Here is a 10,977-nt window from a genome sequence, read left to right as displayed (position 1 = left end):
GGAGAACGCTTCATAGGTTAGGTTGGACTGCTCACAGCTATGAAACAATATCTGAAACAGATTAAAAGGCATTTTCGTCTGCTTGATTCATGTTCCTTTCAGCTTGCCCAGGTGCTATATCTTACAAGAGAGCGCAAGAAAGAAAGGCTGTGCGTGTGTGCGCGCCTGCCTGCCTGCGTGCATGCATGTCTGTGCAGTAGCGGGTGTGTGCAGTAGCGGGTGTGTGCTTACAGTATCTGTGTTTGGGTCTGTATTGTAGTGTATTCAGGCACACTGTGCTTCCTGGATTTTCGACTGGCCATGGTAAGCCTACAGCTAATATGCTTCGCACCCATAAGAACGGTTATTTCAGCTCTGTAAAGTATTTAAACAACTTTTCAAACGTCAAACCTCAGTGCTGCAGACAGACAGACAGACAGACAGACAGACAGACAGACAGACAGACAGACAGACAGACAGACAGACAGACAGACAGACAGACAGACAGACAGACAGACAGACAGACAGACAGACAGACAGACAGACAGACAGACAGACAGTTGGCTGTGAGCCTGTGGAAAGGCACAGCTTGAGGAAAAGGAAACAGAGAGTCTAAGATGTTCTCTGCTGATGATGATTAGAATCTAGACGCTGATTGTTCTGGCTTGTCTTCATACCTGCTCAGGTTTCACTGCAAGGCTAGTCCCCCCCCCCCGCCACCCCACGACTTCAAACGAACACTAGATTCCTTCACCTGCACCGCCAGTCATAACTTCACACCTCGCCGACAACCCGCAGAGCGAAGCAACGCACAGAGTGACCCATAATTATCCAGATTTGAGCCTCACACATAACAGAGGCTTTTTTTGTTTGGTGTTGTGTTATTTATTGGGACATCAAGTTCAAATTTTCTTTTGAATTAAAACTGACATCTTTCTAAAAAATGGAATTATCTGCAACGGCACACCATTGGGAGGGTTTCATCCAAGCTGGGTTCTTTCTTAGTACCATGGCACAGTCGTAATTACTGCCAAGGAAAATGTCTGGGAAAGAGCACAATAATGGCCTCTCAAATCTAAACGAACTTCAGAAAGAGAGGCTCCACATGCGGTTCCTTAAAAGACAGCGCCATGCCTCCGGTGGAAAGAAAACATGAGAAAACAGCTTTGTTCCCTTATCCCTTCTTTACAAAATCACAACTAATAACAGCAAAAGACAACTTCATCCCAATGCGTTTGGTTGTCCACTCATATGAACAGTTATTCAAATCTCAATGGCAAACAAATAAACAGAAAACAGTGCATTCAGATACATACATTTCTATTTTTTAGAATATTATGGTTAAATAATACGGTCAAATTAGCTGATGTGAAGAAAAAAACAGTTTGAAGATCAATGAATACCTGAATCATTGGCACAGCGCTATCACTAACTATAGGGACACACATCCAACATATTGCAACCGATACACAATTATAACCAGATGAAGGAAAGATGTGTGCCATACATCTCACTTATAAATAGCACAGGCATTTCAATCAAGCATGATATCTATCTAGTCCTCATCATTACGGCTGTCGATACTCATTTCCTCTCTCTCTCTGCACCAGGCAGCACAGGAGTCTCGAAGCCTCACATACAGTCAGCTCCGTCCCAGGGACTGCAGGCAAAGGAGGAAATCAATAGCGAAAAAATTGCTGCAGGCTCACACATTTTTATCTGGCTTTGAACGAGTCAGCTTTAATTTTGCTTTGATCTCAATTTGCTGCTTTTGGGATGGCTTTGGCTGCAAACAGGCTTTTCCTATGAAAGGCTCTCTAAAACCCAAACGTATATTTTGCTTGTGTGAGTGTCCCCAACTGACGAACATGGAAAGGAACACATCACAGAGGTGTGTAGAGGTACACGTTCATCAGTCACAAACAGCTCCGTTGTGGACAGATTGTAATGAATGAGCTGAATTCTATCTATGGGAGGATTTACAAGCAAGCAAAGCTAAAGTAAGACAATGTTAGCGAGGGGCTGGTATAAAGAGATCCTCAATGTTGGTGAAAAAAGGTGACTCCTTGCTATTGTGAAATAACAGGTTGACATGCAGCACAGCTGGCCTTGTTCTCACTGCTCTACACATCATTAGAGCAGTGGAACGAATGGGGGAGTGATATTATGAAATCACCTACGGTCGGTTTAAAGATGGCTGCCCTTCCCTGCCCCGTTTCTACACCAGTGCCTTCATAAGGGGGAGTTGTTTGGGAATTTGTTTCCCTTTTTTGGAACAGAGACAAAAGGGTAAGATAAAGGTCTAACCCGAGAAAAGGCCAGTGCCTTGCTGGGGAGAAAGGGAATGGTCTAATCTAATTTGGTTGGAGCAGGATGTGTGTGTGTGGTGTGGTGTGTGTGTGTGCGCGAGGCTGTGCTGCACAGTGTGAGGGGACTGTGGGAATGGTACAGGAGGGCTGTGGCTCTGAATGGAACCTCCAGAGCCAGAAGCAGTGGGGAGTCTCCACAAACCCGCTGATTCCAGGCCGGCCACTCAAAGAGGGATTAGAAAAGAGGCCTTCCTGATTAGCAATTCACACTCAAGTGCCCCCATAAGGACCCTGGCTAATATTTTCATCAATTATCTTCTCCAATGGGAGCCTTAAGTTGTTTACTCTGTTTTTAACCATTTTTCTCCATGTTCATTGCTCCATCAAAACTGTTAACCTCTCTGGGTCCATACTTGTGAACATAAGCAACCATTTAAATTTAAACAATTAAAATTGTAAATGTACTTTCACGTGACAGAATGCAAAATTGTTGCTGGTCCCATCAGATATCATGACAAATGTTAGCCCTATGCTAACCTCGCCAGGTGGCACTAATTAGTGTTGCAAAACAATGGTATATTACTGGAAATATTAGAAGTTTATCTGTAAGCTACCAGAATTTTGGTATCGTTCAAAGATTATATGTAACCTATCAAGAGACATCTAGTGGCCCTTTTGGGTACTTCAGAGTATCACAAACATCCTAAATATAAACCACACTCAACGCTGTATAAGGCCATAAGGCCATAAGCCAGAAAGAAAATTATCATCCAAAGGTGGCTCTCCTAGTGGCCGGGCACTTTAATGCAGGGAAACTTAAATCCGTTTTACCTCATTTACCTTCTACCAGCATGTTACAAGTGCAACCAGAGGGAAAAAGACTCTACACCACCTTTACTCCAAACACAATGACACATACAAAGCTCGCCCACGCCCTCCATTTGTCAAATCTGACCATAACTCTATCCTCCTGATTTCTGCTTACAAGCAAAAACTAAAGCAGGAAGTACCAATGACTCCCTCAACACGGAAGTGGTCAGATGACGCAGATGCTAAACTACAGGACTGTTTTGCTAGCACAGACTGGAATAGGTTCCGGGATTCTGAGTATGGAATTGAGGAGTACACCACATCAGTCACTTGGCTTCATCAAGTGCATCGATGATGTCGTCCCCACAGTGATTGTACATACATACCCCAACCAGAAGCCATGGATTACAGGGAACACCTGCACTGAGCTAAAGGGTAGAGCTGCCACTTTCAAGGAATGGGACTCTAACCCGGATGCTTATAAGAAATCCTGCTATGCACTCCGACGAACCATCAAACAGGCAAAACGTCAATACAGGACTAAGATTGAATCCTACTACACAGTCTCTGACACTCGTTGGATGTGTCAAGGCTTGCAAACTATTACAGTCAACAAAGGGAAGTACAGACGCGAGCTGCCCAGTGACACGAGCCTACCAGATGAGCTAAATGACTTCTATACTCGCTTCGAGGCAAGCAACACTGAAACATGCATGAGAGCACCAGCTTTACCGGACAACTGTGTGATCACGCTCTCCGTAGCCGATGTGAGTAAGACCTTTAAACAGGTCTTAAACATTCACAAAGCCGCAGGGCCAGATGGATTACCAGGACATGTACGCCGAGCATGACCAACTGGCAAGTGTCTTCACTGACATTTTCAACCTGTCCCTGACCAAGTCTGTAATACCAACATGTTTCAAGCAGACCACCATAGTCCCTGTGCCCAAGAACACCAAGGTAACCTGCCTAAATGACAACAGACCCGTAGCACTCACGTCTGCAGCCATGAAGTGCTTTGAACGGCTGGTCACGGCTCACATCAACACCTATAAGGGCACAAGGCGAGACCCAGATGCAGACACAGAGGGCAGATGGTTGGAGTATTAGATGTTTATTAATCCAAAAAGAGGCAGGCAAGAGAATGGTTGCGTACAAACAAAAGGTCAAACCCAGTTCATTGTCCAGTAGGTACCGAAGGGCATGCAGGCTCAAGGTCAGGGCAGACAGAATGGTCAGGCAGGCAGGAATGGAGTCCAGTAAACAGGCAAGGGTCAAAATGCGGAGGACGAGCAAAGAGAAGAGAAAAAGGAGTATGGGAAAAACACGCTGGTTGACTTGACAAACATACAAGACTAACTGGCACAGAGAGACAGGAAAACAAGGGATAAATACACTGGAGAAAATACCTGGAGACACCTGGAGAGGGTGGAGACAATCACAAGGACAGGTGAAACAGATCAGGGTGTGACAACACTATCATCCCAGAAGCCCAAGACCCAACCTAATTTGCATACCGCCCCAACAGACCCAAAGATGACCGAATCTCTATTGCACTCCACACTGCCCTTTCCCACCTGGACAAAAGGAACACCTACGTGATAATGCTATTCATTGACCACAGCTCAGCGTTCAACACCATAATGCCCTCAAAGCTATTCACTAAGCTTAGGACCCTGGGGCTAAACACCTCCCTTTGCAACTGGATCCTGGACTTCCTGATGGGCCGCCCCCAGGTGGTAAGGGTAGGTAAAAAAAATCTGGCACCCCTCGGGGGTGCGTGCTCAGTCCCCTCCTGTACTTCCTGTTCACCCATGATTGCATGGCCAAGCACGACTCCAACACCATCATTAAGTTGCCAATTACACAACATTGTTAGGCCTGATCACCAATAACGATGAGACAGCCTATAAGGAGGAGGTCAGAGACCTGGAAGTGTGGTGCCAGTGTAACAACCTCTCCCTCAATGTGATCAAGAAAAAGGAGATGATCATGGACTACAGGAAAAGGAGGACTGAGCACGACCCCATTCTCATCGACGGGGCAGTTTCAAGTTGAGAGCTTCAAGTTCCTTGGTGTCCACATCACCAACTAACTATCATGGTCAAAACACACCAAGACAGTCATGAAGAGGGCACGACAACGCCTATTCCCCCTCACGAGACTGAAAAAATTTGGCATGGGTCCTGAGATCCTCAAAAGGTTCTACAGCAAGACCATCTAGAGCATCATGAGTGATTACATCACAGCCTGGTATGGCAACTGCCCGGCCTCGGACCACAAGGTACTACAGAGGCTAGTGCAAATGGCCCAGTACATCACTGAGGCCAAACTTCATGACATCCAGGACCTCTATACCAGGCGGTGTCAGAGGAAGGACATAAAAATTGCCAAAGACTCCAGCCACCCTAGTCCTAGACTGTTCTCTTTGCTACCACACAGCTTGCGGTACCGGAACACCAAGTCTAGGTCCAAAAGGCTTCTTAACAGCTTCTAATCCCAAGCCATAAGACAACTAAACAGCTAGTCAAATTACTACCTTGGTCTATTTATAAAGTGGGGAGCCTAACTGACCAAAGACAGGGAATTCTTACTGGGATTAATTGTCAGGAATTGTGACAAACTGAGTTTAAATATATTTGGCTAAGGTGTATGTAAACTTCCAACTTCAACTATACATGCCTCTATTATCTTGACTAACCTGTGCCCCCGCACATTGACACTGTACTGGTAGCCCCTGTATATAGCCTCACTACTGTTATTTTATTGTTGCTATTTAATTATTTGTTATTTTTCTATTTCCTTCTTTTTAATACATTTCTTTTTTGCTTCAGTTTATTTTAGTAAATTCTTTCTTAAAACCTTTTAGGGCTGCAATCCCATTAACGGGATGATATGACAACAGCCAGTGAAAGTGCAGGGCACCAAATTCAAAACAACAGAAATCTCATAATTAAAATTCCTCAAACATACATGTATCTTATACCCTTTTAAAGGTAATCTTGTTGTTAATCCCACCACAGTGTCCGATTTCAAATAGGCTTTACAGCGAAAGCACCACAAATGATTATGTTAGGTCACCACCAAGCCAAAGAGAGGAGTCATAAAAAGCACAAATAGAGATACAATTGATCAATAACATTTGATGATCTTCATCAGATGACACTCATAGGACTTCATGTTACACAATACATGTATGTTTTGTTTGATAAAGTTCATATTTATATCAAAGAATCTGAGTTTATATTGGCGCGTTACGTTCACTAGTTCCAAAAACATCCAGTGGTTTTGCATAGCCACATCGAAATGTAGATGATAATAAAAAGTTATATATATGTAATTATAGATATACTTCTCCTTAATGCAACCTCTGTGTCAGATTTTTTTAAAACTTTACGGAAAAAGAAAACCATGCAATAATCTGAGACGGCGCTCAGAAAATAAATACAATTTTCCCCCATGTTGGAGTCAACAGAAACCAGAAATCAAATTATAAATATTCCCTTACCTTTGATGATCTTCATTAGAATGCACTCCCAGGAATCCTAGTTCCACAATAAATGCTTGATATGTTCAATAATGTCCATTATTTATGTCCAAGTAGCTACTTTTGTTAGCGTGTTAGGTGCACATATCCAAACGCTCATGCAGGTCCAGCCGAACTTTGGACAAAAACTTCAAAAAGTTATATTACAGGTCGAAGAAACATTTCAAACTAAGTATAGAATCAATCTTCAGGGTGTTGTTATCATAAATCTTCAATAAAGTTCCAACCGAAGAATTGCTTTCTGTCAAGAGAAGCAATGGAACGCAGGTCGATATCATGTGGAATGCGCGTTACCAGGAAAAGGCTCTCTGCCATTAACCTGACTCAATCAGCTCTTATTCAGGCCCACAAAACAGTAGAAGCCTCATTCAAGTTTCTAAAGACGGTTGACATCTAGTGGAAGCCGTAGGAAGTGCAACTTTATCCATATCCCAATGTGAAGTCAATAGGGCCTGGGTTGAAAATCGACCAACCTCAGATTTCTCACTTCCTGTTTGGATTTCTTCTCAGGTTTTTGCCTGCCATATGAGTTCTGTTATACTCACAGACATCATTCAAACAGTTTTAGAAACTTCAGAGTGTTGTCTATCCAATACAAATAATATGTATATATAAGCAACTGAGACTGAGGAGCAGGCCTTTTACTCTGGGCACCTCTGGGCACCTTTCATCCAAGCTACTCAATACTGCCCCTGCAGCCATTTGTCTTAATTGCATTGTTGGCTAGGGCTTGTAAGTAAGCATTTCACTGTAAGGTCATGTTGTTTCGGCGCATGTCACAAAAATTTGATTTGATTTTGATTTGATCCTTATCATATCTCAGTCCAACAGCAGGTTCTGATCATCAAGGCAACTATCGCGTGTATTCGACTGACTGGTCAGATGGCTCTATGTGTAAAGTGCCTAATCCATGTAATTTTCGCAGATTGTGGCAAAGGTTTCGAGTCTCACATGAATGTAGATTTACATGTATTGTGCTAGTGTGTTGAAAAGGGACGCCTACAGACAACAGCTTGAACATGGATTATTAATTAATTTAATAAGAAGCTATCTTCAGCCTTGCACAAAACACACTATTGCTATGGACTAATAATCGTATTGCATAGGCTATATTACATGCACGTGTACACCTAAATGCAAGCCTACAACCTTTTACATGAATTTTTCTGATCATCTGCTTTGTCACATATGCATTATTTGACTCGAGGAGGATGAGTTATACAAAGTGTACAGTAGGAATGTAGTTTGCACCTTCGTTATCATCCTACAGATGGCAGTATTACAGTTCTTTAAAATAAGTTTACTCGAATGACAGTCTTAATTTAGGAAGACACTGGCTATAATTAGTATATTCGTATGTATGCTACACTTGCATGCAGGCTTCAACGTTTTAGAAGCTATGCATTATATTGATCCACTTCGTCACAAGCGTTTTGAATTGAGCTTCAAGGACCGACAGTGAATTGTTTTTTTCCTCAAATAGAAAGCTTAAGCTCAACCCCCCTCCCAGTTTTATCCTTGGAATGGCAATGGTGTGCTTTAGGACCATGCAGACACTTCTGAGGGGTTGGGTAGGCTGTTTGGAGTGTTTATAATAAAACCACAGTTGCGCCCTTGCTCAAACCAACAGTTAAAGTGCACAATCGATTGCGAGTCAACCGCTTTAGCAGTGTGTGCCACCTATAAGCGACGCTCATAACGATAGCGTACATCGTAGTTTATTAAAACTCGGTCCAGTTGGTTTCTGCAGTGGCATTATGAAGGTGATTCAAATAACCAACTCCTCGTTAAGCTTTGATGATTTTCATCAGCTGGGTAGTGATAGGGAAGACGTGCACCGAGGGAGTTAGAGAAACACTGGCCTACATGAATGCTATTTGACAAATCCATGAGGCACTTCAGGTTATTTTTCTTCGATGTACAATAAACTTGCATGTTGTAAGGACATAATATATTTTTTTTCTCCATAAAAGCACATGGGTGTGTGTGAAACAAAGAAACAAAAACGTGGGATTTTGTCATATATGCAAAAACATGAAAGTGTTGTCTAATGTTAGTAGTAGCTAGTAGCATAAATTGTCTTTTATATTGACAAGACAGTAAAGTGACCACTCTAACAATGGAAATGTCCTCAAAGATAGAAGGCAGGTGGGTGGAGGCGAGAGCCGGTGGGACCATTCTAGCCAATGAGAGGGCAGATATTAGGCCATAGAGATAGATGGAGGACTCATCTTTATATCTGCGCCATTGTGTCGTCTGTGACAGCATGGGCAGCGCTACTGAGGCTATCTACATTTTAAAGTAGTCAATTTCTTCTTCTTCATTGGCTGATTGCTCCTAACTCATAGGAATCCCCACCCAGTTGACTACTTAATGGTGGAAGCCCTCAATCACAATATCCATGCTAAAACTCTGCACAAAAGCACTGCACTGAACAGCATTGCACTCTGTCCACCTCTCTGCATTTATATATATTCAGAATGATACTGTAAATATGTCAATCCACTGTATATCAACCGTATACACACTGTATATTTGCGTATGTGCTCAAACTCTTACAGCTCTATGCTCAATCTATCTAGTTGTATTTAATTCATGCAAACTTTGTATAAACTCTGTTGTCTGTCTCTAAATATTGTCTATCACTAGCAGAACCATATCTCCAAGTACAATTGAGTATGTGTAAATGTACTTGGCGAATACTGGTGATTCTGAAATGGGTTACCTATCCATGATGCGTCATCTATCTCTATGATAACAAGTCCAACTCCGTTATAAAAAAAAAAATTCAAGTTTGCCAAAATGCCACAGGTGTCCACTTATATCTGTGCATTTGTAACAACCTAACCATTACAAAACTTATATTCAATCAAATAAACCTCACGTAGCAAATTAGCAATTACATTTTTTGTTGACCAAATTTGACATTTTGTTATTGACCTCCATACAAAAATTATTCTCTTCGTGTACTTCTTTTCATGGACAGATTTTGTCCCAAAGTAAAACTTCTCGCTTCGCCTTTTCTTCTCTGCTAGTAGCGTAATGAAGAATGCATCAATGCAAATTGGCACTGCATTTTGTTACAGACCAACGGAACTTCTTGGGTGGGGTTTATCGGCATTACCACCACCTACTGTACGAGTGTGGGCCAGAGACAGGGAGAAACTAAATCCTACCTGCCAGCCCCGTTGCTCTTAAAAATATATAACAAAATATTTGAGACTATATCGAATGAGGTTCTACTCAATATACTAAACTCTTTAAACTAAATTCCTGTCTCCCCTTCCCCCTCATATTAGATCTCAGCCTCTCTCTTTCCCTCTGATACTGCCCACACTGTAGCAATACATGTTCCACAGTCTCTGTTTCCTGGCAATAATCACGCTTTCCTGTTGGATGCTTTCCTATCACATTTAAGGACTTATTCAACTGGCCGTGCCCCACAATTAATCTTGTAAAAATAGCCTCCTCTCTTCTATCCCTTCTTGCCGTCCTCCCCTCCTCGACTTTCCTCTGTACTTGGAATAAATGCCTGCCCTTAGTATCTCTATTCCACTGCTCCTGCCATCTCTGCACCATCACTGTCCATATCAGGCTTTTTCCCTCTGCCTTGCTCATTGAAACTACAACATCAACATCCCCACTTCTAAGTGTTTATTTAGCCAGTACATCAACTGCCTCGTTCCCCTCCACCCCCACATGGGCTGGGACCCAAATTAATCTTATCTGTATACCCATCTGTCTAATCCTGCCATGGGTTTGTAGCACCTCATAAAGGAGGTCTTGTCTGCTACGTGAACTAAAGGACTGGAGACTCATTAACATTGCACATGAATCAGAGCAAATAACTACTGTCTGGCTTGACTTCCTCCATCCACTGCAATGCAAACAGTATGGCCATCAGCTCTGCCGTATATACAGCCAGATGATCTGTAATACGTTTCCTGAATGCCACCCCACATTCCTGCACTACAAATACTGACCCAGTGCGTCCTGTCCTTGGATCTTTGAACCATCTGTGTAAATGGCCACAAAATCCTGATACACAGTATCCAGACGTCGCTTAAACAAATCAGATGGTTCAACATCCACCCTCTTTCTGTAGTCTGTCCAACGTTTCTAGATTAACTACTGGAGGCGGGAGTATCCTTGGTGTGTTTACAGGAATAGCTACCCTTGGACTTAACTCCCTTCCATACAGTCCCATCTCATTCGCCTGGGTATTATCCACCCAAAGCTTGTGTTCTGTCCTCGCTCATGTTCCCAGCATGCCTGTAAAATCCCCAAGGGACCTGAAGGCCCCCAACCTCTCCAAATTTTTCCCCATATAAC

The sequence above is a fragment of the Oncorhynchus keta genome, chromosome 25 (genome assembly GCF_023373465.1).
Source record: "Oncorhynchus keta strain PuntledgeMale-10-30-2019 chromosome 25, Oket_V2, whole genome shotgun sequence".
Lineage (NCBI taxonomy): Eukaryota > Metazoa > Chordata > Actinopteri > Salmoniformes > Salmonidae > Oncorhynchus > Oncorhynchus keta.
The sequence above is the reverse complement of the archived record's forward strand: the minus strand, read 5'-3'. Positions refer to the sequence as shown.